The 25,212-nt window shown below is 48.0% G+C and overlaps 1 protein-coding gene across 1 annotated transcript in view; it reads right to left on the bottom strand.

The window, feature by feature from the left end:
• XYLT1 (xylosyltransferase 1) overlaps positions 1-25,212 on the bottom strand; it is a 232,915-nt gene that overhangs the window by 118,993 nt on the left and 88,710 nt on the right. The gene's annotated exons all lie outside the window — the stretch shown is intronic.

Here is a 25,212-nt window from a genome sequence, read left to right as displayed (position 1 = left end):
GGGACAAATTATATAGAACAAAGGTCTTTATCGTGATGTTGGCTAAGGATTCACTGATGACGACCATGGTGATGGTGGAGTTGATGGTGGCAATGACAGTGGTGGAGGTGGGGATAGAGGCAGTGATAAGGGTGGAGATGATGGTAATGGCAATGGAGACGATGGAGTAGTGATGGTGATGATACCAGTGGTTGGTGGTGGTGATGGCGAAGGTGGATGTGGTGGTGACAACGATAGTAATGGAGGTGATGACAGTCACATGGTGGTGATGGAGATAATGAGAGTTGTATGGTGGTGATGGTGATAGTGGTGGTTGATGATGTTGGATGGGGGTGGCATTGGTGATGGTGACAGCGTGCTCTCCGTCTGGAATGACCTTCCTCTTCCCTCTCAGCTTGGTGAAATTATATCCACACCTAGCAATTTAGCTCAAGGACTATGACACTTTCACTGATTGCCTCTTCTGGGCAAAATTCTTCCTCATTTGTGTTTTGCAGCGTTTTGTTAATGCCTCAACCATACTACCATCTGCCATATGCAATCAGGATTCCTGTACCTGTCTTGTCTCCTGTCCAGTACTCATCGCCCCTGCAGAGGGGCACTCCTCCCTCCTTCCCTGGCACAAGCAGACTGGCCATTTTATATACGCAGGCTGACATCGAATGGGGTGGATTACTGAGGCACCAGAATGTTCCAACTCCTCTCTCCCACTGAGAACAGAAACAACTCATGGGAGACTGCATCCCTGCCTGCTTCAAGGAAACCTCGGGGCAAGCTCTTCCCCAGCTTCAAATCACTGTGAGCGTGGGGGGCAGCACCAGAAGACAAGCTTCATTACAGGGTGGGCCCTGACCATCCTGCTTGAAAGTAGCGAGCAAGGGGTGCCAGAACTGAGCACAGCAGAAAGGGGGCCTGGAAAAGCAGCCTGGCTCCCTGCCGTCAGCCTGTGCCAGAGACTTCTGACCGCACAAACAGGCAAGAGTCCTTCAAGCAGAAATCTATGTGGGAAGGTGCGGGGCAGAAGGCGTTCAGCACACCAAGCGGCCTGCTGAGACGCTGGCTTCAAAGTGGAGCCTGCGGGCTGCCAGCTCCTGGGCCTGCCTAGCCTCCAGACAGGTTTTGTTGGGCTTGCTTTCAGTTTTGCTTATTTGTTTTAAATACAGTTGTCAGTTAAACCAAAAGATTTCATACGAAAACTCAGATTTCTTACTTTTAAAAACAAGAGCCAGCCTGTGCCTGTCATTCACATGGCAAGATGGTTTGGGGCTCTCGACAGGACCCGTGTTATTCAGTCAGCCATGGTCCACAGCTGCCTGCTCCAGGCTTTTGCGTCCTCGTGGCCCCTCAAGGTATTTCGTCCATGCATTGGACCCTTGCATTGAACGTCCATGTGTGAAAATGCCACCTTCATGCTAGTTAAGAGCATGTACTTGGGAGTAGACCTCAAGCAAGGTACCTCTCTCAAATCACAGCTTCATCATGGGTCAAACAAGGAGGTTGATGACAGTGGCTTCTCCCTGCTGAAGGACTCAAAACCATACACAGGACAGGCAGTATATCCTCATAACGGAATCTGTCTCAACAGTGGAGGGGAGTCCCGTGATCACCCCCATCTTGTAAAGGAGGTCCTTGGGATGAAAGAAAGAAAGTGATCTGCCTCTTAAGTGACAGAGTCTGGATTCAAATGCAAACGGCAGGTCTCCTGCATCCTTCTGGCCACTCCCCATCCCAGGTGCTGCGCTCCTGAGGCCAGCTGCACCACTGGCAAAATCACGCCCCATATTCGCTTTTACAAATCTGTGCACACACCTCTCTCTGTGCATGTTGATAACGGTTTAGTTATGCCCTTGCCTCTCCTGCTAGACTGTGAGCAACTCGGGGTCTCGTGATACTGATCTCTCCATGGCTGGGGCTTGGCACACTGCCAGGCCCTATCACCTATTTGCCTAATGCATGATAAATAAATGCCCAATGAATAAATAAGCTTAATGAATAAATAAGCACACGAGAAATCAATCAACTCAGCTCTTGCGTATGGAGTAGACAAAAACAAAAAAAATTAGTAAACTCAGCTCATTGACTACTTTTTTGACATTTCTAAAATCTCTCCCGGATCATTATAGATTTCACAGCAGCCAACAGAGTGCTTGGGAGTGCTTGGGAGTCAAGCAGGCGAAGTCCTGCAATAAATGCAAAGAAAATAAACTGCTTTTCCCTCCTCCCCAACTCCAAGGCTCAATTCTACCGCGAGCAAAACGAACTGAGTGTTCTTTGGTGCAGATCCCCAGTAAATGATTACTTAGCCCACAGAGAAACGTCTGTCTGCAAGGCTGTGTTAGTTATTATCCTATCATAATAAAATAGATTATGCTACCATAATGAATATGACCATAATGGTTTGCTGGCAGTTTAATCAATGCATTTCTGAACTGCAATTGAGCAAAAATAGGTAACAGAGGATCATTTGATCTACATTTTTATTAATTTGGTACCATTTGTCTTCTGGTTATTTTAATGATCTTTCATTATGGGAAATGGGGAAACTCCCTGGGAAAAAAAAAAAAAGGAGAGTCATCTTGCTCCATTTTCCTCCTTGCCTTGTTTGAGTGTGGAAAATAGCTCATTCCAATTCAATTTGGGAATGGAGATTCCTGACACCTAACTAAACGTAGTTCTGGATTCCAGAAAAAAACTCCCTTATCCCAGACAAATCTGACAACGCTATTCAAGTCACATATACTACTGAGTGTGTTGAAAGCAGCCTGGAGTTTGCAAAGGCAAATCCCCACTATAACTGGACTCTTTTTTTTTTTTTCTTTTTGAGGACCTACCATGTGCTAAGCACAGCACTGAGTGCTTTGTAGACTTTTTTTTCCCCCAGTACTCCCATCGACCCTGCAAAGGGAGGTACCAATAGCCTCATTTACAAATGGGGGCTCTAAGAGGCCTCTGACCTGCTAGAAAGTGGTAGTAATGGGCTCTAAATTCTGAGGACCCCATCCCATTGCCTCTCAATACTCTTCACACACACAACAGGCATGATGCCTCACTTGTTCTCTGGTCCCCAAAGATGGACTGAATCATGGTAGAAATTGTGCATTTGGGATCCTGAGTGGGGAATTATGGCAAATGCTTTCTTTGGGGTTCCTTTATGCATTTGTCTTGATCGTAGGGCTTTCAGGCTCAAAACATGTTTGCCTAGTGCATCCATGTGTTTACAGAAAATCCAATGTGGCAGGGCACCCGGGTGGCTCAGTGGCGAGTGTCTGACTCTTGGTTTCAGCTCAGGTCATGATTTCACTGTTCCTGTGTTTGAGCCCAGTGTCGGGCTCTGTGACGAGTGTGGAGCCTGCTTGGCATTCTCTCTCTCTGTTCCTATCCCTCCCTCCCTCCTCTCTCTCAAAATAAATAAATTAAAAAAAAAAAGGAAAATCCAATGTGTTGGTAAAACTGCACCTTGAGAGTCCTCCAAATAACAGTTTCTGTCCAAACCTAGTTCCTAGAGCCACCATCCCCGTACTTTTAACCACGTGCACCATTATCCATCATTTTATGAGAGGCTATACTGATGGGGGGACTGAGGGGAAAGTCACGAAGGGAGGGGTGAGCTTCTGAGAAGAAAATGGTGGGCACGTTGGTTGATAGGGTGATTTCATTTCTCTTCATCCTGGAAATTCTGGAAGCTTGTCTCCACTTACCACTGAGCTGGAATTGGTTCCCTGTCAACTTTTCAACTGCAGTAATCAGGGGTTGGAAACACCAAGATCACAGGGGCCAGGAGGTAACCTGACGAGTGAGGCGGGCCTCAGCGAGAGACCTGATGGAGGAAGGAGAGGACCCGCATCCCATCAAAAGGAGGCTGCTTCTCTCAACGTCAGACAAACGTTGCTACACGAGGCTCTGTCAGCTTGGGGTTGCCACATTTTCCCTTCAATTCCAAGAGAAGCCAGAAATCTGGAAGCTGAAATGAGGATCTCCAATCTTTAATCATTAGCAACGAATTCACCAAGTTTAAACCTCTAGCCCCAGCTTGCCCGTATGCCAGCTGTGGCCCTGAGAAGATGAGCCGAATCAGTGTGCAGGGCCCACACGCCTTGTTTTCATTTACTAGCCTAAATGGCTATCAAGAAGCAAAGGAGATGCCAGGACTGTTCATTAGAACGACAGACTGGAGTGACCAGCTGAAACAGAGAAGACAAAAACGCGGCTGGATTTGGTGGGGGGGCGGACGGTTGCAAAGTCGATGTGGGTGTGGGACGCTAGTGGGACATCTCTCAGTGGTGACGTCTGTTGTGTTAGTTTCCTGGAGCTGCTCCAACAATGGAGTGGCTTCAACACTAGAAATGTATTGTCTCATAGTTCTGGAGGTTAGAAGTCAAGATCAAAGTGTCAGGGAGGTTGATTCCCTCTGAGGGCTGTAAGAAAGAGTCTATTCCTTCACCCCTCTCAGCTTCCCATGGTGTCCTGGCTATTCCTGCTGTTCCTTGGCTTATGGACGCCTCACTCCCGACTCCATTTCACGTTCCATGACACGCTCCCTGTATGTGTCTATCTCTGTGCCCAAATCTGCCTTTAAAAAAAAAATTTTTTTAACATTTATCTACCTTTGAGAGAGACAGAGAGAGAGAGAGAGAGAGAGAGCGAGCGAGCAAGCATGAGCAGGGGAGGGGCAGAGAGAGAGGGTGACACAGAATCTGAAACAGGCTCCAGGCTCCAAGCTGTCAGCACAGAGCCTGATGCGCGGCTCGAACCCATGAACCGTAAGATCATGACCTGAGCCAAAGTCGGATGGTTAACTGACTGAGACACCCAGGCACCCTAAATTTGCTTTTTATAGGGACACCAGTCATGTTAGAATGGGAGCTCACCCTAATGACCTCAACTGAACTTCATCATCTGCAAAGACCATACACTTCCTAATAAGGTCACATTCACAGATACCAGGGGTTTGGACCACAACATCTTTTTGGGGAAACAGTGCAAGCCATAATATTTACCTAGCAATTGAGTTTAGGATTCTGAAACTCTGGGAAGAGACCTGATTTGAGACTCAGTAGGAGTTAAGCTACTGTTCAACACAGAACATAAAATGAAGAGCCCCCTGGGGCACTTGGGTGGCTCAGAGGGTTGAATATCTGACTCGATTTCGGCTCAGGTCACAATCTCACGGATCACACGACAGAGCCTCGTCTTAGGCTCTGTGCTGACAGCTTGGAGCCTGCTGGGGATTTTCTCTCTGCCCCTCCCCCTCTTGCTTGTGAGCATGCACACGCGTGCGCTTACTCTGTCTCAAAATAAATAAACTTAAAAAAAAAAAAAAGGATGAGGAACCACATGCCAGTGAATGCAACTCTGGCATTTAAAAGATTATATACCCAAGCATGTGTAAAGATGTTGTTTGGTAATAAAGCTTGCTCCCTCTCAAAGTGTAATGTCCATCGGTGGAAATAATGTACTCAATAAATAATCACCTATTATTATTATTACTTAGATGGGCTCCATACTCAGATCTGTCTTTCAGTAGTTCTCCCCACCATTCTCAGTTGAGAAAGAAGCTCAAATGTAGTAGAGAAAATATTCGTTTCTTCCCCCAGATGCAATGTTCTCACCCACACCAGTTGGTGTGCCTTATAGCAGTTCCCTCCTCCCCTCCCCCTGGTCATGCACAGGGATGTGTCTTGGCTGAAGATGCCAGTGGAGTTTAAGGTTCAAGATCAATGCCCTTTGTCCTGACAGGCAGCAGATTAGTTTTTCAGGACCTTTGTCATGGCTTCAGGAAGTGCACATGTAATTAAACAGAGCCTGTGCTGGGTTTCACATTAGCTGTGAAGTGCGCCTATGGCAAAAAGGTCTCTTCCTTCCTGAGAGACGCAGAGGTGTAATTAGAAGCCGGAGACGGTAATCATCAGCATTTCTTACCAGCATTTAAAAATGATGATCCGATATTCACTTGGGCCCAGTTTCACTTCCTGTGAGACCACAGCAGTGTCGATGCTATGTGCCGTGTGTTGGCAAAATTTGGGGGGGCTCCTCTGGGGTCACTCAGGTGACAGTGAGCGTTTAGCCTGTTCCGAACAAGTTAGCTGATAGGTCCAATGAAAGGCAGCCGTGAGCTGGAGAGGCTCTGTCCCGATTTCCAAGTCTGTGTTCTAACACTCCAGGTGGGAAGCCAGCTCCAAGCCCCTCTGAAGGTCACTGCTGATTCATCAGCCATTCAGTAAACATTTTTTGAGCACCTGTTATAGGTCAGGCACCCCACCTTCACGCAGGTTCTCTCCAGGGAGTGTAGGTGCATCTAGGAACTAGGCTGGCAGGTTTTTATAATGATGTGAAATCGGAGGATGTTTTCCTCCCACCTTTCCATCCAGCCAGCCCATCCCTGAAAGTCAACTGAAACCCCACTGAAAGCAGTTTTAGACATTCCTTGTTGTATCTGTAATTTATTCCCATTCATCAGTTTTGAAGGCAATGGAGAATTTCTCAAGTCTTGGAATCTACACTGGACATAGTAAGTCCAGGAGCTTTTGTCCCAGAACGGGGCTTGGCAAACTTTTTTCTGTAAAGGGACCGACTGTAAGTAGGTTAGGCTCTGGGTGCCACGTAGTCCACTGTGGTGTGACTACTCCACTCCACCCTTGAGCCTGGAAAACGGCACAGATGATACATACGTGAATGGGGGTGGCCATAGTCATATACGACGCCTGAGAAATCAGGTGACCCGTGTTGGAGAAATCAGGCATGCATTTTTGTGAGGCCATTGGACCCCACTAAAAAAAAAAAAAAAAAAGAAATTCCAAATTACCTTTCATGGCGTACAACAGCCTGCATGACCAGATGCCTGCTGGTCTTCGTGGCCCATGGTGGCCCCCACGGCTGACTGAGCTTCGGCCACCCCTTCCTCCCTTCTGTTCTTAGTCTGCGAGTGCTTGGCCACTTTGGGACGTGAGCACAACCGTTCTTCCGGTTTTAAAAGTTCCACCAGAACTGGGCTCTGATTCAGTTGACCAAGTAGGAAGTTTCTCTCACTTCCATCAGCTTTTGCAAAATAATAAATTATCTTATTTACCTTCACAGCACTGAGGTACAAACAGTCATCAGCTCCACTGTCCAGATGCAGAAATTCTCCACTTCTACTGGTTATATCAACGCCACTGAGTCTCTCTAACAAACAATCCAGGCATTTCCTTCAATTCCTCCCCAGCCTTCATCTCTACAGTCAACTGGCTGCCAAGTTCTGCCATATTTGCCTCCTGAATTATTCTTAAATCTCTCAGTTGTTCTTCCTTAATTTCCTACCCAGATTATCCCAAAACCATGTTTCTTGAACTCTGCCTGCAGACTTCAACTTCTCTAGCCATCTCTCTGTCCATCCATCTGTCCATCTAATTGACTCATCTTTTCATCCATTTGTTCATCCATCCATCCATCCTGGGCATCTACTTTGTGCCAGGTGGGCTAAGTACTGAAAAATAAAAACATAACCTGCCTTCCTTAGAGATTTTAGTCTATTTAGGAAAAGAGATGTTAAACAAATAGCCACACAAAATTACTAACTAGAACAAATGCTATAAAAGACAACTTTCCCTTACGAAAGCATAACTGGATTTAAGCTCCAAAGAATGATATGAACTTGCCAGAAGAGACATGGGAACGAGGGTGTGGACAGGGAGACCAGAATGTGGGAAAGCCTCAGGCTGAAGCCTGCTTCCTCTAGGGATGCAGGAGGCTGGGCGGCCCTGGCACAGTGAGCCATGGTGGGGAGAGGACCGTTGATAAAAACAGACAAGGCTGGAGAGAGAGGTGGGGCGGTTTCCACAGGACCCCAAAGGGAGTAGAGTCACCCTAGGTACAATGGGTAGACTTGGTGGGTTTTTAGCAGATGAGCAACACAGTTCAAAGTACATCTTAGGAAGAATGTCCTGGATGCACAGAGTCACTTGGCAGATGGCGTAGGGTGGGACAGAGTAGACGTGAGGAGATGAGCGAAGAACGTACTCTGCATCCCCACAAGAGATGTGGGCAACCTGGCCAGAGAGGCTGTGGAGGAGACAGAGAAAAAGGGACCAGTGAGTGACATTCTCACTGCTGGGTCAGATGCGAGAAGGGAGCAAAAAGAAGCCTGAGCCAGCCTCTGTCACCTAAGCTCCTCAGAAGGGAATACTAATCTGAATGATGGGGATGGTAAGAGATCACTGAACACTGAATGAGCACCCACTCTGTATGTATTAGGTACTTTGTTATGTCTTTTATATGCATCATCTCAAGACTCAGGAGACAGATACTATCACTAGTCCCATTTTACAGATGGGAAGAATGAGGCACAAGAATGAGGTAGCACTTGGTAGCACCAGGATTCAACTCTAGAACCCCAAGGATTGGAACCCCATGTCCTTGACTACCATTCTAGTGGTAGAATCTGTGATTCTCAATTTTACAAGTATCATCTGAGTCAGAAAATCCCAATGTAGACACTCCCACCCCCACCTACCCAGAGAGGAACCTCACAGGATTCTAGCTGCATAAATAAAGTCTGGAGGCTGAGCTCCACTGATCTGTTGGAGTCTTTATTGCTCTACAAATGCATTATTAATCAGCCACTGGGGTCCTCCCCATAGAGCCTTTTAAATTACAGTCAAATTCCTTGATAGTGTTCTGTGTACCTTAATAGTGCATTTCCTGTGTTCACAGCAATAAACAAGGGGAGGGCAGGAGGCCTGGATAACCAGGGTAATTGCCCTTTGCGGTCTAGGCTGAGAAAGCAGTGGCAACAGCACCTCCAGATTCTCTGGGTCCCAGCTGCAATGCTAATAAAGTCTGGAAACAGACAACACTGTCAAGCCAGCATCATGAGCCCGAACCACGGCTCCTTCAAGCCTGGCCTGGCTGTGTGGCTTCTCTGGGCCTTCACATCACCTTGTCAGGGGCCCCGTGCCTGAAGAGTTTTCAATACGAGTAGGGAGAGCAGAGGCTGCATGTAAGTTGGGACCTATAGGCCACCCAAGGGGGCTTGTTGCCTCCCGACAGGCTCTTAGCAACTTCCGGGCTACTACAACGGGGCAGGGGAAGGCAGGTATGTACCTTCCCTTCTGCAGTTCTCTTCCCAACCTACCACAGCTGAAAGGGCATAGCAGCCAGAGAGCTCACTCTGAAGCAGGGGTCAGCAAACTATGGCCCTCAGGTCAAATCCAGTCCGTGTGTAAATAATGTGGTATTAGAGCACAGCCATTCATATTTATCTACATATTATTTACACATCTAGCTGAGCAGTTAAGACAGAGACCTTAATATGCCCTGCAAAGCCCAATATATTTACTATCTGGCCTTTTATGAAAAGTCTGCCAATCCCTACTGCAAACTATAAATCAGATCATGCCACTGTTCCTGCTCAACAGCCATCACTGGCTCCCTACTACCCTACGATCAAGGCGGACTACATTATCCAGGCCTCAAAATCCTTTTCTGTGGGACCTGCCTTAGACAGACAGTCTAATCTCTGGCACTGTCTCTGTGATCTGGTTATGTGTAGACCTTGAACAAATCACCCAGCCACACTTTGACTTAGGATCCTCATCTGTAAAATGGGGCAAATGAAGAGCAACTCAGTGACTTAGAGTGAGGTTCACATGATGTAATCCAGGTTTGTAGAAGAGCTAATTTTTAAAAAAATTATAAAATAAATAGAACATAAAATTTACCATCTTAACCATTTAAAAAAATTTTTTTAATGCTTATTTCTGAAAGAGAGAGCGAGCGAGCGCACAAGCAGGGGAGGGGCAGAGAGAGGGAGACACAGAATCGAAGCAGGCTCCATGTTGTCAGCACAGAACCCGTGGCTGGGCTTGAACTCCTGAAACCACGAGATCATGACCTGAGCCAAAGTCAGACGCTTCACTGACTGAGCCACCCAGGCGCCCCCCCATCTTATTAACCATTGTAAGTATACAATTCAGTAGCGTTGAGGACATTCACACTGTGAGTTCAACCAACCTCTGTTTTTTTTTTTAATCGGAAAACTCAAACTGTATGCATTAAACAACAGCTCTCCATTCTCCCTTTTGCCTCTATGCATCTGATTATTCTAAGGACCTCATGTAAGTGGAATCATATGGTGTCTTTTTGCCACTGGCCTATTTCACTTAGCCTAATGTCCTCCAGGTTCATCCACATCATAGCATGCGCCAGAATTTCCTTCCTTTTTGGGGCGCCTGGATGGCCCAGTTGGCTAAGTTCCCACTCTGGGTTTTGGCTCAGGTCATGATCTCACAGTTCGTGGGTTCAAGCCCTGTGTTGGCCTCCATGCTGACAGCACAGAGACTGCTTGGCATTCTCTCCACCCCCCCAACTGCCCTCCCCTGCTTGTGTGTGTCACATTGTCTCACTCTCTCTCCCTCTCTCAAAATAAACTTAAAAAACAATCTGCTTCCTTTTTAAGGCTGAATAATATTCCCCTGTGATGTGGATGTACCACATTTGCTTATCTATTTTTCCATCAACAGACACTTGGCTTGCTTCTACTTTCTGGCTCTTGTGAATATGGCTGCTGCCAACATGGATACACAAACATCTTGAGATCTGCTTACTCTTCTCCTGGATGTTTACCCAGAACAGAAGGACTCACTTCCATCAAGGACCTCTACAGTACACCGCACACATGGTCATTCGGTCCTCACAAGAACCACACAAAGGCAGAAGCGTGCTTATCATGACGGTGACCATACAGTTTACTGCCCACACTGGGAAACTCCTAAGAGGAAAAGCGTTGCTATTTGTAATTATATCAGGGACCATAGTCAGAAATGGGGACATCCCGGGCAAAATGGGATGTCAATCATCAGAGGTAAAGTCACTTGCTCAGGTGGTGGTGAGTGGCCAGCCAAAATTCAAACCCAAGCAGACGGACTAAAACTGAACACAATTCCACGTACATCACACACCACCCGGCAGCAGTCAGCGATCAGTAGGTGGTGTTTAATGGTTACTGACTCTTCAGGCTGGGAAGGGGGACTTTCATGGGGTGAGGGATCAGCGGGGCTGAGAAAGACACGGCGGTAAGGTGGATGCGTTCCATGCCCAGGAATGAGACTGGGGATACGCACATCCATGCTGAACGGGAACTGGCCACACAGAGGAGAAAAAAGCACCCAAAGGAAAACACATGAGCCTGCCTCAGACACATCGCCCTGGCTCACAGGAGAGCAGGGTTTCTCAAACGAGACACTTACAGACATCCTGGACTGGAAAGTGCTTGCGCGGCCCCTTCTATGCTTTGTGGGATGTTCGGCAGCATCCGTGGTCTGTACCCACTGGATGCCAGTAGCATCCCCTGCCGTTTATGATAACTCGTGGCTGCAGACATGACCCACTGTCCCCTGGGAAAGAGCACAATCACCCCCATTCAGAACCAATGACCTGGAGAAAGGGCAGAATTGGGAGGCACAGGTATTCTCCAGGTCAGTGCTACTCAAGGTGTGGTTCTGGAGAAGCAACAGTTTTTAGAAAGGCAACTTCCTGGGGCCCCCGTACACCCGGATCGGCATCTCTGGGGGCGGGCCGGGGAAACTGTGTTTTAAGGAGCTGCACTCTGTGACCCAATATCCATGGTTGTGGAAATGACTTGCTGGGGTCTCAGAGGCTGAGGAAGTAGAGTTGTTACTAATCTGAAGTCTGACAAAAGCTCCTGGGAAGGAAGCCGACCCCTCTAGGAGGATGAAGATGTTCTGGAAACTTCTAACATTCTGTTCATGACTAATACAGCATAGAACATTCTGCTGTAGCTGGTACAGCATTTGTGCAAAAACAGTTTGGGGTACTTACCAAAATTTCAAGCAGACAAGCCTTCTAACCTACCAATTGTGTTTCTCAGGATGATTCTAACAGCCAGTCTCAACTCAAGGTGCCCAAGAGAATTGAAATTAAGCTCTAATGTCCTGGAGGCAGCCATCATAAGCAGCAAATTAACTTTTTTCCAATGCGTCTAGAATGGTACTAATTATGCACCATTTGGGGGAAAAACGAAAAAAGACCCATTCGGTATAGCAAAAATGTGGCAACAACGTATATGTCCGTGAGGGAAATGGCTAGTTCAACTAAGGCGTGGCTATACTCCAGAGTAGCCACCAGCCATTACAAAGAATTATACAGACAGTAAGAGACAGTGGAAAAATAAACATTATATTTGGGTGGGGGGGGGAGGAATTACATAGGCCTCTATCTCCTGACAGGGATACAGGTCTCAGAACAAGACACTTGTCTAAATTAAAAAACCAGCTCCAGAACTATGTATCCATTTCATACAGTTTCTGAATTTTCCCAGCCCAAACCAGATTCTCTATTTTTGCAAGTTTCAGATCTCCACCTTCGTTTCTTACCACTGATACCCTCTCCTCAGCACAGAACAAACTCTACTTTTGCATCTGTTGAACTTAAAGATCTCAACGAACACAACAACGTGCTTGCACTCCCTTCTCAGAGGGGCCTGGTCAAGCTCAATTTTCCCTTGATCTGCCGTGTTTTTTGAAATAATGAGAACATATATTCTCCCACTTGAGTAATTCAAGAAATTACAACAAACACACTTTTTGCATTATTTGAGCAAGCTTTAAAAATTAAAAAAAAAAAAATCTGCTTTCCCTCTCATTGCCATGTCTTCTGACCATGTTTCTCTCCGGCTGCTGGAAACACCCCTAGAGACAGGCTCCTGGCAGCCTCCCACTTACTCAGACAGGCTTCTTGCTCTCACCGCACCACGCTCGGAGGTGAGCTATTAATTTGCACTTTGTGGCTTATCCTTGCTTCTGATTTAGGGCAACATAAACCCTCCTCAAAATTTCGAGGAATAAATTAGTTTACTAATTTCACCATTAAGAGTTTATCAAAGCGAGCACCGTTCCCTAATCCATGACCATTTTCCATGTTTATCTCCTATCCAATTTTTACCACAGGGTTCTATACACATCAATTTGCCTGATGCTTTTCCTACATATGTTTTAAATTACTTTATCATTGTATAAATTTCACAGCCATTAAAAGGCTCTAATACCAGAATGGCTGACATGGTGTTAAAAATTGGATTCAATTCCACGGGGTAATAAATTGTGACCTAAATCCAATCTCTCATGGGTGACTGAAGGATACAATGAAAAATTATTGCTTTGTCATTTTTACACTAACACAAATATACCACGGCCACTAGAAGCCGGTCGAGAAATAGCAAGCAACCTCGGCTGGCTATTTTTCACCCCGGAAAGCTTCGCGGGCAAATCCTGCGGGTCTTGGATGGAATCAGCCACCACCAGAACCAGGTGAATTGCCCGACTGCATGGATCCCTTTGCAACAAACAGGTTGCAGCTCGGGGACGAAGTTAAAACGCACGAGGCTCCCTTCTAAGGGCAGGTGCTTAGACCGGCAGCGCAGCAGAGTGTTTACGCCTTTGCCTCTGGAGCTGAAGTCTCTGAGCTCAGGGACTGGCTCCGCCACTGAGGAGATGGTATGATTTTAAACAGATTTCCTCCCTCTCTGTGTGTCAATTTCCTGGACTACAGAGCTGTTCCAAGAACAAATGATTCAATATGGCTAAAATGCTTTGGATAGTCCCTGGCATTTAGCAATCCCTAGGTAAAGGTTAGGCATCATTATTTAAGAACAGATTCTTGTACAGAGACCTCAGTGCCCTGTTCCTTTTGGCTGCAGAGAAGGAGAGTAATGAACAGCGAGAGAAAGGTGTTAACATTTCCTCTGCCTCTCCCTTTATCTCTGGAGGAATTGGATTAGTCATTCGACATATTCCAAATGCACATGTACTAAAGGTACCACATAGTAGAGAAGCTAAAACACGGGTTTTGAAGTCAGGCAGAATGGAGTTTGAACCCAGTGTTTGCCACTTGCAAGTGTCACACTGGGCAAGCCAGCTGACCTCACCAAGCCTCAGTTTCCCCAGGTATAAAATGGGGAGAGGGAACGCACTCTTCTCCAGGGCTGTGGGGAAGGCTCTATGAGATGCATGCAAAGTGTTTTCCTGTGTGCCTGGCACTTAGCAAGTGGCTAGTTTGTTGGTTTTTTTAAATTTTTTTTTAAGTTCATTTATTTTTCACAGAGAGAGATAGAGAGACAGAGCATGGGTGGGGGAGCGGCAGAGAGAGAGAGGGAGACACAGAATCGGAAGCAGGCTCCAGGCTCTGAGCTGTCAGCACAGAGCCCGACGCGGGGCCTGAACTCACGGATCACGAGATCATGACGTGAGCTGAAGTCGGACGCTCCACTGACTGAGCCACCCAGGTGCCCCAGCAAGTGGCTAATTTTTTTTTTAAGTTTATTTATTTTGAGAGAGAGTGTGCAAGCAGAGTAGGGGCAGAGAGAGAGAGAGAGAGAGAGAGAGAGAGAGAGAGAAAGAGAGAGGAGAGAAAGAATCCCAAGCAAGGCTCTACACTGCCAGCACGGAGTCCAACATGGGGCTCGAACTCACGAACCGTGAGATCATTGCCTGAGCTGCAATCAAGGGTTGGGTGCTTAACCGACTGAGCCACCCAAGCGCTCCAATGGCACTCAGCAAGTGCCTAAGACAAAAGCACTCACACATCCCAGGCTCTGCAAGGGCTGGCAACCCAACAGGACACACACACAGATGAGATTTGGCCTTCAGCTAAGTGAGGACCACAGAAGATTCCAGCGTAACATGTGTTCCAGTGGGGACCAGAAACATGATTGGGGGAACACAGTCTGGGCACCTCATGGAAACTTGGGGAGGGAATCACAGGAGACTTCCAGAAGAAAGCGATATTTGAAGGAACTCCTTACCCTTACCTGCCAAAAACTTTGAGAGAAGAGCAAAATCAACCTGGTTGTGTTGGTTTGTGTAAAAGGGAGGGACCAGCTTGGATACAACTTTCATCCACGGGCATGGGCTCTCTCTTTCTGTACTAGGTCAGTGCTTTCTGGGCCCCAGCTGGCTGACACACAGCCAGCTTCACCCAAGGGAAGAAACGGCACAGAAGGCCAGAATGCTGCCCTCTGAACTGCTATTCTCTGGCTCATCCCGGGGCGGTTTCAGAGCAAGATACTCCCAGAAGCTGAGAAAAGGATCATAAACTGCCTTGCTGTGGAAGCAGGTCCACCCTGCCCACCCTGGAGGCTTCCAGAACACTCACCATCCGCTGCTGATTTCTAATGGGTGCTTGGTAAGCATCTGCTGGCTGAAGAGAGGGAATAACTAACCTGAAAGACAGTACCTCATTCAGCAATCCAAAGAGGCGGTGGGGGCGGGGGGCATCTAACAACCCACCGCATAGGTAAGGAGCGAGACTTACAGAAGACAGATGTGCTGTCAGAGGCGGTTACTGCTGAGGCAGTGGGCGCAGGGGCTGCCTTTCAAATCTTTCAGGTCAGTCCGGTTCAGATCCTTTCCATAACTGTGCCTTAGCTGCTGAGATCGAAGCAGCCCAGGGAACAGGGCCCGCGTGAATCTGTGTCCCATGCTGGGACGCTACTGCAGGGAGAAGTTCCCTCTGTGCCTTGCGTGTCATGAGAAACAACGGTGCCACAGGAGGTGAGGTCCCCCAGGAGCGGGCAGCCTGAGCCCAGGGCTAAGAGTGTGGGTCAGTCCCCAAAGGCAGAAGGAACACAGTTCTCTGGAGAGAGGATGCGGCACCTGTCCTCTGTCTCGCCTTCCAGAACCTTGCCTGTCTTTGGGGCTGATCTTCCCCTGGCTGTTGCACGACTTCACTTTGCCCCTCAGAGACACGTTTCCGTTTCATTCTTCTTCACTTAAGGTAAAGATGGGAATCATCTAACCCAGACGTTTTGGGAATTAACACATGGCTGGGAAGATGACAGACTGACCCTCCTGCTCAAACTCAGAGCTCCCTGGGGAGCAGCACTGTTAGTTCCTCAACCTCCCTACAGCCTCCTCCTGCCTCAGGGCCTTTGCACACAAGGCACCCTAGGCCCGGAATGTTCCCCCTCCCACCTTTCCCCTAGTTAACTCCTCCCACCCTTCAACTCTCAGCCCAACTGACCTGCCACCACATGACTCTGCAGAAATGATGGTCCCTGTTGCAATTTTTTATTCTTGCGATCTGATTCATGGATGTACCCTCCCACCTTTCACAGGCTACAAGCTCCATGAAGACAGGGATTCTGTCTCTTTTCCCTCCAAGTGAATCTCCCCAAATCTAGTGCCCAGCACAGTGGACGCTTGATAAACAGCTGTTGAATGAAAGGCCTCAGTATATCCCAAAACTAGAAACTGTTCCTTTTGGGGTTTGCTCCTAATCTTAGCATGTTCTTCCACAATGAGACCAAACCCATGTCTGACCACCTTTTGTCCACTGCTTTCTGGAAGTCATTCAGGGATAGCCTCTCTGGCTTCCTGGATCTTTTCCCTCTCTCCACGCATATGGCAGTTTGCCGTTACCCTGTGTCTCTCTGTTCCTTGTCTGCCCGCCACCCCCACCCCAGGACTGTGAGCTCCGTAAGGTGGGATCTCCTCTCGTTTACTGCATCCCAGTGCTTAGCACCATGCTGGGTGTGGGGTAGCTTCTCAAAACGAATCCGTTCACTAGGTGGACCAAAAGAAATATATTTAAGAATGCTAAGGGGAAGAACGCTGATTATCTTCAGGACCAATTTCCAAGGACATCTCTGGGGTTCTCCTAAATTCTCAGTGAGCTGCAAGAAAGCAAGAGGATGGAGTATCAGGGGTTCATTCGCTCATCGAGCAACAGGTAATTGCTGTATGTCCAGCATGGTGTCAGGTGCTAGGAGACTCCATGATTCTGCTCCAACGTATCAAAAGGGGAACGTGCCAAGTGTGGAACCTGAATTATTAGCAATCCCAAGTGGCCTGCAACATTCCTGGTGACAGAGACTGGCCCACCAGTGTCTCCACGTGCTATGTGCGGGAGGGAGGGGCAGTGCTAACAGGAGGGTGGTCTGAGGCGTAGGCATCTCTGATCTCCATCCAGGGCTGGGCCAACATCCAGAAACTCAGGACAGTCACTGCGTTCCCAGCCTCCCTCTAGCCTCAAATGAAAGGGAAGCCAATTAGCTCTCCACCAAGCTGCTCCAAGCAGTGGTCCACAAATGTGGGTTATAAACACACATCCAATACCATCTATAGGTGTCATTGTGTGCACACAAGAATGGGGAAAAAATATCCATCGAACCCTGATCCTATGGTCTCAAATATGCTCTTTCCGCGGCTGTGGTTTGCAGCTTCTCTCTGCACCTAAACCTTCCAGCTTGGCTTTCAGGCATGGCAGTTAGGGAACAAACATACCCTAATGACAAGTTTTAAAGTGAGTGGCAAAACTGTACAGCTGGCAGAATGTTCCTGGGGGAAGAAGAGGAGGTGGGCGGGAGGTGAAGGGGCCATTTATGATATTTCCCGTAACTACATATTTAGCTTTCTAAAAAGCCTTGTGGGTGGCAGCTGGCTTTCTTTATGATTCCAAGACTGGGACAGTGGTGGGGAATTAACACCACAGTGCTTGAGAAGGACAAGGCATTGCGGGATTGGCCTATTGGAACTCACCTCCCAATGTGGGGGGTGGGGTGGGTCTTGAGGGACTGTGGGCCACCACTGCCTGCCACACAGGAGTTCAATAAATTTCTTTGCTGAAAGATCAGGCTTGAGTGGTCATTGTGTTTTGAGGCCAGAGCACCAACTGACAGTCACCCCCAGCTGGTCCACTGGCCAATCCCAATAGCTCCTGCCTGCTAGCAAATCCTCTACTGACCCCAGTAAGAACCTCTCCACAACTGCTCTGTTTTGACTCCTTCCTTAAAAGACAATCAGATCAGAAGTGAGATTCTTGCCAACTGGTGCAGCCACTCTACAGTATGGAGGCTCCTCAAACAGTTAAAAATAGAACTACCCTATGACCCAGCTATTACACTACTAGGTATTTATCCAAAGGATACAAAAATTCTGATTCAAAGGGACACACGCACCTCTGTGTTTATAGCATCACTATTGACAATAGTCAAAGTATGGGAAGAGCCCAAATGTCCATCCACTGATGAATGGATAAAGAAGATACGGTATATATATATATATATATATATATATATATATATGTATGTTTTTAGTGACATGGGATATATATACACACACACACACACACACACACACACACACACACACACACATATATAATGGAGTATTACTTGGCAATCAAAAAGAATGCAATCTTGCCATTTGCAACTACCTGGATGGAATTAGAGGACATTATGCTAATCGAAATAAGTCCATCAGAGAAAGACAAACACCTTATGACTTCACTCATATGTGGAATTTAAGAAACAGCACAGATGAACATAGGGGAAGGGAAGAAAAAAAAGATAAAAACAGAGGAAGGAAAATTGTAAGAGACTCAAATATAGAGAACAAATTGAAGGTTGGTGGAGGGAAGGTGGGTGGGAGATGGGCATTACAGAGGACACTTGGTGGAATGAGCACTGAGCATTATACGTAAGTGACGAATCACTAAGATCTACTCCTGAAACAAATGCTACACTATATGTTAACATGAATTTAAATTAAAAAAAAAAAAGTGACATTATTGAATCATAGGGTAGTTCTATTTTTTTTAAGTTTATTTATTTTGAGAGACACAGAGAGTGAGAGTGGGGGAGGGGCAGAGAGAACCCCAAGCCGGCTCTGCACTGTCATCGCAGAGCCCAATGAGGGGCTCGAACTCATGAACCGCGAGATCATGATGCAAGCCAAAATCCAGAGTTGGATGCTTAACCGTCTATTTTAATTTCTTGAAAACCTCCATAGTACCTCCCATAGTGCCTGCACCGTTTTGCATTCCCGCCAACAGTACACAAAGGTTCCAATTTCTCCACATCCTCGCCAACACTGTCTTCTGTTTTGTTTTGTTTTTGGTAATGGCCCTCCAAATGTGTGGAGGTGTTATCTTACTGGGCGTTTATTCAGAGTTGAAATCAGGGTCTCAAAGAGATATGGGCATGCCCACGTTCATTGAAGCAATATTTGCAACAGCTGGGATGTGGAAATAAACGAATGTCCACTAACGGAGGAAGGGATTAAAAACTGTGGCATATACTTAACAATGGAATACTGTTCAGCCTTCAAAAGGAAGGAAAAATCCTGCCATGTCCAACAGCACGGATGCACCCAGAGGCCACTATGCTGAGCAAACTATGCCAGTCACAGAAAACAAACATGGAACGATGGCACTTAAATGAGGCATCTAAAATAGTCAAACTCATAGAAACAGTGTAGAATGGTGGCCACCAGTGCTTGGGAGGGCAGGGAAGGGGCTTCAGTGGGTGTAAAGTTTCAGTTGAGTAAGATTAGGTCTAAGATCTTTCGTACAACATGGCACCCACGTGTACTGATACTGCATTGTACCCTTAATTTGTGAAGAGTGTGGATCTCACGTTAAGTATTCTTATCATAAAATAAAACAAAGTCCTTTAGTAGCATAAAATTGGGGCGTCTGGGTGGCTCAGTTGGTTAAGCGTCCGATTTTGGCCCAGGTCATGATCTCGCAGTTCATGGGTTCGAGTCCTGTGTGGGCTTTTGTGCTGACAGTTCAGAGCCTGGAGCCTGCTTGGGATTCTCTGTCTCCCTCTCTCTCTGCCCCTCCCCTGCTTGTGCTCTCTCAAAAATAAACAAACATTAAAAAAAATTTTAAGTAGCATAAAGTTAAAAAAAAAAAAAAGTGAAGTAAGATCATGTTAGAACTGTTCAGTTCTACCATCGGCTCCCATGTCACTAAAAACGACATGTGAAAACTCCCTGCCATGGCCTGTCCTAACCCTGGGGCCGACCCCTTGTCCCTCCGCCCTTGCCACCTGCCCTGCCTAGCCACACTGACCTGGCTGCTTCTACAGGCCAGGCTGTCTGCCAGGGCTGTTCCTCTCCCCTGTGGCACTGCCCTCACTTGCTGCTCAGAGAGGCCTCTGTGATCAACTAACTCAAGTGTCCCCGCCCTGTCCTCTCTGCATTGTCTTCACGGCTTCATTACACCAGACGGCAGGCCCTAGACCCACTGGCTCACTTGCCACCTATGGCCTCTCCTTTTAGGGCAGAAGCTCCGCGAAGGGGGCGCTATTTCCTGTCACACCTCTCAGAGTCACTGTCCGTCTTAGGTCAGGGGACTCGGTGGCGCGAGCTGTGCCAGTCGAGACCCCGCAGGAACAACGCATTCTCTGCATTTGCTCACCACTATGGGTCAGGTCCTGGAACAAAGGTCGGCCGACTACAGCCCCTGGCTGCCTATTTCGGTACAGCCTTCGAGCTAACAAGACTTTTTGGTACATTTTTAAATGGTTGAAAGATAATCAAAAGAATAACATTTTATGACACATGAAAGTTTTATGAAATTCACATTTTGGTGACCATCAGCGAAATTTTATTGGAACGCAGCCATGCTGGTCATTTATTGATCTATTGACTCTTCCACGCAGAATCGAGTGGTTGTGACAGAGACCATATGGCCTGCAAAGCCTATTTACAATCTGGCCCTCAATAAACAACACTTGCAGAGGACTGCCTACTGGGTGCCGCGTAAGTGAAGGCTGATGATGTTCTCTGGACTCCGCACGGTCTCTTTCCCTCCATGAGAAGCCCAAGAAGCACCTCCGGGACCCGGTTTTTCTGATCCCAGGGAACCACCCCTGAAATACCTCCTCTCTCCTGGGCTTTGTGCCTTCTTCAACAGGAGCCCCGGAAGGGTCTGACTGGGGCCTCTGCAAATCTGGCCTTTTGAAAACCAAATCAGCCCCGGCCACTTAGCCAGACTGCAGGAGATCTATGCAGTCCTGGGATATGTGGTGCCTTTTAACCTTCCACAGCTGTTCTCTCATTTCCTCATCATGACGGATACCGCAAAAATCCTGGGGGGGGGGGGGGGGGGGTGTCAGGGTCTCTGGCTGACAGATGGGGAAACTGAGGCATGGGCCCCAGGGCACTCAGACTGGCCAAACTGATATCCACATGTCCGTCTTCCTCCCGTGCCAGTCTGCCAACCATGCTTTCTAGAAGCCAGCTATGCGTGCTGTGTAGTCATCCCACTGCCCCTGGGATGCAGAGAGATGGACAGCAGACAGCCCTCCCGCAGCTGGCTGTGCCATCTGCCACTCTGAAGCAGGCAGCCGGCTACCGCCGTCCAGAAGCCCATGCGTCCAGAGCCTCTGGCCTCCCGTAAAGGCTGATGGGTAAAGACTGTTGTCAGCTCCCTGAACGGTTGCCTTTCTATCGGAAACCCCCTTTCTGTCCATCTCTAGCCCTCACACTCGAGCCAGCTTCCCCCGTCAGGTGCAAATGCTCGCAGCCCCACGGCTGGTCAGCTGACTGCAAAGGACTAGCCCACTGCCTGTCACTCACCAGGGAACTGCCCTGTCACCCAGGGGCTCAGGCACAAGTTCCTGGTCCGGTGGCAGCCCACCGTACCTCCCAGCTGAGAGCTTTCTCTGGAAACGTCTCACATCTTCCCCAGATTATTCTCCACCCAAATGTGCAGGCTGCAGAAGGCAAAGGCCTTTGGAAGCACGGCTCCACTGGCTTTACCTAGCACTGCAGAGACTGCATGCGGGACAGACCTGGGTGACTGGGATGGGGGATGGCGGTCCTTCCTCGGGGTATTTTAACTCCAGATGGAGGGAGGCTAGAGGCCTATGAGGCCTTTGGAGGGGGCTTCCTGGTATTTAATTGTTCCAATTGTAATGAGGCATTAAAACCTGCATTACCTAGCACCTGGCACCAGAGTGCCAGCTACAGGTTGAAGAGTCTTTATCAAGGAAGCCATTTATTAGAAAAACTACCTCTGCCCTTCCCCAGGGTCAGTGTCTCTCCTGTGGTCAGGGCTTCCCGGGGAGATGTGGTCCAGGAAGACTTCCCTGAGGAGGTGGCATTTGGGCTGAGATCTGGAGGTGGGGGGAGGGGTGGTAGCCAGACAAGGTGGGGTGCCACAGGAAGTCAGCATTGAGGAGGCCTTCTATTCGCTCCATTTCTCAATGCTCCCTTCATTTATACCACTGCCAACAGCCTATCCCCCGTCCGCGCCAAGCATTTTATACGCATGCTCCCACTGCAGCCGGCAATCCTTATGAGGATAGCGTAGGAGTCTTTGTGCCCATCTTACAGATGAGGAAGTTGAGGCACCGAGAAGTTAGGGTCTCACACACCTAGTAAAGGCACAACCGCAATTCAAAACCCTGTGGCTGGAGAAAACCTCTTTTTCCAGCCCAGGCCACCCTTAGCCTTCCATCTGACATGGTTTCATCTCCATCAAACAGTAGGAGGTCCAGCTGAAGGGACAGGGAGCCCAGCCAATTGTGGGGGCTGCCTGGCTGCAGAAGGGGTTCGGGCGGGTGGCCTGGCGGCTGCAGTGAGAAACCACCACGGGATGATCTCCCACCATCCATGCATCCCCCTCTTGGAGGCTGTGAGCGGACAGATCTCTCGGTGGCTGTGAGCAGATGGCGTAGGGATCCCTCCTCTCCATCGGGACATGTGCTGCCATGCCAGGTGCTGCCTCCAGGAGGCGGAGCCAAGTGGTTAAGTCACAAAGGCAAGGAACGGCCCCAAAGATAGCAAACCCGCTCCTGGGGTTCTAGACTCTTCCTTTTCCTTGAGTGCTGCTAGAGTCAAAGGGCCGGGATGGGGGCAGGGGGCGCGAGGAGCAGAAGCCATTTACAAAGTTGACATTCAAACCCCATTTCCTTTCCTCTGGGTTTTTCAGACTCCCCCCCCCCCCCCAAAGAACTGCTTCCCTAATTATATCCAACTTCCGGCAGCATATTGGCTGAAGTCTGGGTGATATGGAGTTCGGCAACATGACAAACCCCGTGCATACATCCGTGTGTGCACATATGTGTATTTACACACATATTACATCTCCCTGCCCTCCTACCTCCATTTCCTCATGTAGCAGGAAATAAAAGGGCCATAGGCTGAAGCTCAAATCCCTCCTAAGCAGAGGGAAATCCGGGTGTCATGGTTTCCAGAAAGGGAATACGATCTCCGTATGGGGTGTAATTACATCTTAGCTTTCTGCAGAAGAATAGTTTATGGCTTAAATGCTATTAATTGTAAGCCGTTTTGTTCCACGGGAAGTTGTTCATTGATAACTACCCAATTAGGGTTATTTTGCAATTAGTCTATTCACAGTAAATTTATTGCAAAAGGGGAGGCTGTGGTGCAGCAAATTAATGCATTGCCGGGCTGGGTGTGCAATGGCTCTTAAATGCCAATCTTATTAACCAGCTCAGAGGTCCCGGGAGGGTGTGCCATGTTGGCTGACGCAGTGGAGTCCACGGGAAACCCCCGGGAAACACGCTGCCCAACCACCCTGGGGGTGTCTCAGCACAGGGTGGGAGCCCCTGGCCTCCACTGGCCACTTCGGCTCTCTTGTTTCCCCATTACCGCCCTCCCTGCTCCTTGCAAGGGCTACTGAGCATTGAGAGATACTGCCTCCAGGCTGCAAGCATCCTTAAGGTCCAATGGTGTGAGCTAAAGTGAAACCTTCTGCCTCCTGACGAGGGAAAGGCTCTTCGACCCGAGTTCCAATCCCAGCTCGACTAGCCACACACCTCTCACCACGTCCTAAACATCTTTCAGGAGCAATTTCCTCATCGATACAAAGGGCTGATAGCAGACCTGCCTTCCAGGGCTGTTGTGAGGAATCAATGACATAAGGCACAAACCGGGTGGAAAATACTACTACGTGAGATTAGGATCTAGCAGGGGTACGCATACTACGGCCCACAGGCCAAAGCCTGCCCACCGCCTGCTTTTGTACACTGAGTCTTCTTGGAACATAACTAAGTGCTCTGTGCACATATCGCTCACGGCTCCTTTTGCGCCACAACAGCAGAGTCGGGTAGTTGGCACAGAGACTGTATGCCCGCAAAGCCTCAACTGTTTTCTCTCTGGCCCTTTGCAGAAACAGAGGGTTGGCCCCTGGTAGAAGGAGTACCCAGAATTATTTTCACCGAAGGGCATTCAACTCAGGCCTCCGACACTTCTCTGCTGAGTCACGTGCCGGTAAACAAAAGATTCTGGAAACTTCTTCCTCCACTCATTCATCCCTACACCCTATCAGCCAAGTGCCATCAAGAATATAAATGCACACCACATGGACAGCTCAGACTAGCGTTGAAATCCAAGGGAGAAATGAACCTTTTCTTTTTAAATCTTTCCATTTAAAAGAGAGTAGATTCCACATACACGTTCACAACTGAAAACTCAAAAAAATACAGGTAAAACATTGAGGATGAATCCAAGGTTGTCTGCACCCTGCACAAAGGGGAACCAACACTTAAGGGGTTTGTTGCATATCCCTTCACACCTCTTACACACATGGCTCCTGTCTATCTGACCTGAATCCTAAAAAGTGGGAAAAAAAAATTAGGCTCACGACAGGGCTAACATCACAGGATGGTAGATGAGATGAGCTAACATGAGCTAACAGAATGCTAAGTGCCTCGTGCAGTGCCTGGCACATAGCGAGCACTCCCTAACTGCCTGTCCCTTGCAGGCACTGGAGGAAGTAATACACACCAAGAAACACATGAGATCTGGTCAAGGGCATGAGGTCAGGTGCAGAAATACAATGAGTAACACTTCACACCTTCTGAACCATCCCCCACACCCTGCTGTGCTTATGAACACCTGTTATAGCCCCAACCTCTCCCTGTATCACAGCAAGACATCTGATTTGTCACTGGCCATCAGCACATAGAAGAGTCCCCAGTACGGGGTGGGAAGTGGGGAGAGACAGATGGTGGGAAGGAGAGAGGAAGGAATTTTAGATAGAGAAAACAGGAAGGTTGTTTTTGCAGAACCTCCAAAGTCAATGTAACCAATTAGAAACCTTTCAAATCATATTCAATTACAGTAATATTTGCATCAATCTTAATCCCAATAGTCTGTGGAGAGAGAAAACGAACCCTATGGAATGTGATCACCTCGGATTCCACATCAGCCCTGATTTTGTGTCTTTTACCCATTGCCATAATGACGATTGGCTAAAGCTATAACCAAACGTAACTTGATTTTTCCAAAGCTTTTCTTATACAAAACTTCAAATTCAAACACTCCCAGAAGAAAATATCTTTTGTGTTGATCAGGGGTTTGGAAAATAGGGTGGTCCTGGGGAGCCGGGGAGGCTCAGTCGGTTAAGCATCCGACTTCAGTTCAGGTCATGATCTCGCGGTTTATGGGTTCAAGCCCCACATCA

The sequence above is a fragment of the Panthera uncia genome, chromosome E3 (assembly GCF_023721935.1).
Source record: "Panthera uncia isolate 11264 chromosome E3, Puncia_PCG_1.0, whole genome shotgun sequence".
In the NCBI taxonomy this organism is placed as follows: domain Eukaryota; kingdom Metazoa; phylum Chordata; class Mammalia; order Carnivora; family Felidae; genus Panthera; species Panthera uncia.
This window is presented reverse-complemented; position numbering and strand designations above follow the sequence as displayed.